This window comes from Lactuca saligna, chromosome 2 (genome assembly GCF_052625555.1).
Source record: "Lactuca saligna cultivar CGN05327 chromosome 2, ASM5262555v1, whole genome shotgun sequence".
Classification (NCBI taxonomy): domain Eukaryota; kingdom Viridiplantae; phylum Streptophyta; class Magnoliopsida; order Asterales; family Asteraceae; genus Lactuca; species Lactuca saligna.
In genome coordinates this window covers 139,299,266-139,305,265 of record NC_136418.1, presented here as the reverse complement: position 1 = coordinate 139,305,265, position 6,000 = coordinate 139,299,266, and positions in this window count along the sequence as shown.

Sequence of the window (6,000 nt, the reverse complement as noted above, 5' to 3'; positions counted from 1 at the left end):
TTAATGTGCTTGGTTTTGGAATGCTGGATAGGAATTTTAGTAATCTGAATGGAAGCCTCATTATCACAAAAGATAGGGGTTTCTAGATAGTTTAAACCGTAATCCAACAGCTGATGTTGGATCCATATAACTTGAGAACAACAAGCAGAGGCAGCAACATATTCTGCTTCTGTTGTTGAGGTTGTAACAGTGTGCTGTTTCTTGCACTGTGATGAGACCAGCTGATCACCAAGGAATTGACACCCTCCTGATGTAGATTTCCTGTCAAGCTCACAACCTCCATAATTACTGTCAGCAAATACATATACATCAAATTCAGAATTTTTCGGGTACCAAAGACCCAATTTTGGGCTGCCTTTGATGTACAGAAGTATTCTTTTGAAAACAATAAGATGTGAAAGTTTAGGATTAGCCTAATAACGTACGCATAGACAAACTACAAATATGATGTCTGGGCGGCTTGCAGTTAGATACATCAACGATTCGATCATCGATCTGCAGAGAGTCTGATCTACGGATTCGCTATCAGTATTTAGATTGAGCAGGGGTCTTTCGGCCATCGATGTCGATGCAGTTTTGGCATCTTGAAACCCAAACTTTTCAAGTATATCCTCGACATACTTTGCTTGATGGATCAAGATTCCGGTTGACTTCTGTTGGACCTGAAGCCCCAAAAACATGGTCATTTCCCCTAACGAACTCATCTCAAACCTCTTTTTTGTCACGCCTTCGAACTTTTTACATAGCTACGGACTGCTAGACCTGAAGATAATGTCGTCAACATAGATCTGGACTAGGATTTGATCATTACCCACATACTTGATGAATAAAGTTTGATCGATAGTGCCACGAGAGTATCCATGATCGATCAAGTGCTTTCTAAGAATCACATACCACGCTTGAGGAGCTTGATGTAACCCATTCAATGCCTTGTCTAACTTGTAGACATGATTAGGAAACTTCAAGTTAACAAACCCAGGGGGTTGGTCAACTTAAATTTCTTCCTTCACCTTGCCATACAGGAAAGCTATCTTAACATCCATCTGCTAAGCTATGAAGTTCATGTATGAAGCATATGCAAGGAAGATACGGATAGCCTCCAAGCAAGCTACGGGAGCATAAACCTCAATGTAGTCAAGACCCTCGATTTGTCTAAACCCGCGAACCACCAATCTTGCCTTATTGTGCACTATCACTCCGGAATCACCCTGCTTATTGCGGGATACCCAACGTGTGTCAAGAGACTTTTTGCCCTTTTTCAAATTGATTCAGTTCTTCGTGCATAGCATCTACCCCAACTGAGATCATTCAAAGCCATTTGAACTTTCTTTGGCTCTATTTGAGAGATAAAGCAAGAATAGACACATGTGTTTACATCTCCACTCTGACTTCTAGTTTTAACACCATTACCCCAGTTGGCCAATAACATTTTTGATCAGATGATTGCGTTGAATGCGTGAGGGTATCTCCTGGCTGATGTCATTGACTGAGATGGGAAGATTGTGAATGTTGATAACTCCATCATTTGCTGAATGTTGCACATCAGATGAACCTGTCTCATCAGATGGATCTGATACAAACTCATTAGCAATTTGTTCACGAAAGAGTAGTTCCATGAAAGTTGGAGTTACAGCGGAAGCATCTCTTGACATAAACTCTCTTTCAACATGAGTAAGAGGTGTAGCATCAGCATCGGGAGTATCATGTTGAACGTGAAATTCTGGACTAGTAAGTGGAACAGATGACTCCCCATGAGGTATTGAAGAGGATACCGGTGGAGGTCTGTAAACAACTTCTTCGTATTCATCTTTAGGAGCAATCTTCGAGCCAGAGGAAGAACCATACGGACCATCTGAAGACACATTGAAGGATTTGAATAATGAAATGTAATTAAATAGCCAATCAGGACCCACTCAACATCCGTTTCATTTTCCTCCAACCAGCGCACGTCGAAGGATTTAACAATATGCTTCATCTTCTTATTGTAAACCCTATACGTCGTGCGTGCAACATACCCCCACGAAGTAACAATCATCGGCTTTGGCATTAAATTTTGGATTGGACTCTAGGTGAAGAAGGGTGCAAGTACAGCCAAATACCCGAAAGTGGCTGACTGACGGCTTATGACCATAAAGAATTTCGTATGGAGTCTTCATCTGGGCTTTGTTGATCAAAACATGATTCTAAATGTAGCAAGCAGTGTTAATCGCCTCAGTCCAAAAGAAAACAGGTAACTTAGAGTCACAAAGCATCGTCCTTGCAATGTCTTTTAATGTTCGAATTCTCTGCTCAGCAACACCACTTTGTTGAGGTGTGCGAACAGAGTTTTATTGACGCACAATTCCCTTTTCTACGCAAAAATGATCAAGAACTGCATTCTTGAATTCTGTTCCATTAACAGTGCAAAGTGCCTTCACCCGGTTGTTAGTTTTTCTCAATCAACACAACAAAATTCTTTATAAGATCAGCAACCCCAGTTTTGTCGAATAAGAAGAAAATCCATGTAAAATGATAGAAATCATCAATCAAAACCAGACAATACGAATTTCTGTTGATGCTTAGGACATTGACCAACCAAATAAGTCCATGTGCAACAATTGGAGCACCTGGCTGATTGAATTAACCTGTTTTGGCAGCTGTGGTTTTCTATGATGCTTACCTTGAGCGCATGACATACGCTTCTCAAATGTTATAAAATCTTTGATAGGTAAGCCTCATCCCATCTCATTTTTCGCAAGACGATTCAGATTCTTAGCGTTAGCATCACTAAGCCGTCGATGCCATAACATTGCATTTTGTTCTGAGACCTTCAAAAAGAGGCATGTGACTTGTTTAGGAATGTTACTGTTCATATCGATGATATATGCGTTGCCATCCCGCTTTGATTTGAAAAGGATCCACTCTTTAGGGATAATAATGCCTGGCTTAAGGATTATACATTCTTTATCAGTAAAATGCGTTGAGTATCCTTTGTCGCAAATCTAAGAAACACTCAACAAGCTATACTTTAACTCGGGAGGAAAGTTGACGTTCTTGAAACTTAGCACTCCATTTGTTACGGTTCCTCTCTAAGTGATATTACCACCTTCTCCGCCCGCAAAGGAAACATAACCCCCATTAAAAGATTGAATGTTGCTCAATTAGGAGATGTCTCCTGTCATAGGTCAGGAGCAGCCGCTGTCGACATACCAAGGTCTGACAACATTCCTTTGCAACTAACCCTGCAAAATGAGAGGGATCATTTAGATTTGGGAGCCCAGGTCATTACTTTCCTAGGTTGACCCTTTGCTGACTCAGATGTGTCTTTTGAAACCTTTAAGTTTGAATTATTATTTACTACTTTTTCAGAGGATGACGACGATTGGTTGGGAGTTAATTTAGGCATCCATTGATATTTAGGTTTCTTAACAATCACATGTGGTTTTGAAACATATTTCTTTTTTGTTTGCATTGAGCATCTGGATTTTCTACCAGAAGTAGTTGAAGACCCAGATGCACTCTTTGACGAAAACAATCTTGGCGGAGCCTTGTTCGATTTTGGCAAACTTTTTGTGACTTTGTTATTAAAAACCTGTTTATTTTTTTGAAAAACTGCCCTTTTCTTGCTTTTATCATCCTTCCAATCATCATCTCGAGGGAGAGTTCTTGAGGACTTTCTAGTTAAAGACCTTCCTCTAGACTCATTCTCTCGTCTTGGTGACATAAAATGTACAAAAGCCCAATTGGGACAATTCCTAGCAATATGACCACCAGTACCACAATTGAAACATATATGTTTGTTGTTATTGAAATTGGTACTGCGTTTTTCAGATTTATTTCCTTAATGACACCCTTACTTTTCCCACAAGAACAAGTGCAAGAACCAGATTGTGTGATAATTGAGGGTGCATCAGGTTGTATGACTTGTGGAGTGGGTGTGCTTGTAACAGACTCATCATAAGTATCAGGATTATCAAACAAATCGTCAAATATGTCAAAAAATTTCAACTCAACAGGATCCGATGCAGTATCATCAAATTTAACATTAGAAACATTAAAGTTTTCATTCAAAATAGAAACAATAGGTTCAGACATAGTTTTATTATCAAGTCCAGACGTAGTTTTATTATCAGAAACATATCCTTCAACTTCGTGCTTTGGCTGATCTAATGATTGATCTGCAGGAGAAGTAGAAACATTAGTATTTTCAGTATTAATAATTCCTCCTAAAACAAAACTAGTTGGTTTGCCATAAACCATAAATGGTTCGCTGGCAATCTCCTCATCAATTACAGGGTGATACTAATAATTATGATTGAAAGGAGGAGGCACTTTGTCATATCCTAAACCCTTATGCTGGTTATGTTTAAACTGCAAGCAATTGTCTATCATGTTGGCAACTACTTCGCTTGACACATCAAATTTTCTAAAATTAAAATTTGCAGTTTCAAATTTGCCTTTTAATGTACCAAGCTGAGCAGTCAATTCAGTAAGTTGTCTTTTAACATAGTCTTAATTTTCACATTTGGTACTATAGTCATCCTGAAGTTTCCTAAAGTCTTTGATTTTTGCTTCTAATTAAGCCTTTAGGGGTTTCTGTCCTTTTCTGAGTTGATAACCTTCATATTTTAGGTCCTCGACTTCCCTATGTAATGATTTTATTTCCTCACGAAGAATTTTAACATAATCAACGCATGCTTGAGAACAAGAAGATAAACTTACCTCATTCTTGTTGAATTTTGAGGTAGAAGATACCATTAGGGCAAATTGCAGCTCCATCATCTTTTCTTCTGGATTAGCCTCATCATTCTTCACAAGAATGTCATCATTAATTTAGTCCAAGTAAGCATTTTCAGGTCCTGAAATACTTAGGGCCTCAATCTGGTCCTCCCAGTCAAAAGACTGAGCAACCATTGTAGTCTCACTATTGACCGTGGCAACTCCACGATTATTTCCCACAGTGACCATTGTTCTGTCATTGTGCATCCTTCGATCTAGTTTCAGGCACTCACGAGCAAAATGACCTGGCTCGTGACAGTTGAAGCATCGCAGTTTTCCTTTATTAAACCCCACTATCTTGTCAGCATTCATTCCCCAATTATTCTTTCCTGTCTTCTTTGCGAACTGCTTCGCCCTGAACACTGCCATAGCGATTTTCCATGTAATATCCATCTCTTCCACATCTTCTGGATGAATTTGATCCAGGTCAACAAATGATAGTTGAGGTGGGAGCTCTCCGGCTAAAAGGGCATTGTATCAATTGACAAGTCCAGTGGCAAGAGCAAGATTCTCATCATTTTCTTTGGAATTTGAGGAAGAAGCCACAACTGGTATATTGGAGGAGGGAACAGCTTCTGGAGCAACAGATGGAGACATGGATGACGCAGCAGGAAGAGATGTTGCTGATGGAGTAGTAAAAGTTTGAATCTAAGGTTGTTGAACAGTGAACGCTTGACCTGACGAGGAGATGAGTGATGAAAGAGCATTGTTTGAAGAAATCCAGAGATATGCAGTCAAATAGGAATTCACATGATTAATTTATCGCTGCTTATCATCAAGATCACATGCCTTGATGATCGCCATTGTTTCAGCAAGAGTAGGACGATGTAGATCTTTTGTCTTCTTGATAACAGGTATATTCATATCCCATGATTTTAGAAGTCCATTCAGGAGCTTTATATTTATCTCGGACTTGGTCAAGAAGATCCCAACTATATTCATCTCAGTAGTGAGAGTGGTAAATCGCTGTAGCTGAGCCTCCAGGATTTCTCCAGGAATATAGTTGAATATGTTGAATTTCTGTCATAGCATATCCTGGAGACTTTCTTTCATGTCTTCATTTCCTTTATAGACCTCGATCAAGGCTTCCCACAAAGCTTTTGCTGAAGTATATTCTCTAAAACCCTGAGCTATTTCATGAGATAAGGCCATAGTCAGAGTGGCTAAAGCTTGTTCCTGCTCTTCAACTTTCTCAAAATCCTCATCAGTATAATTTTCAACTGCTTTGTCAACTTGTTGTCC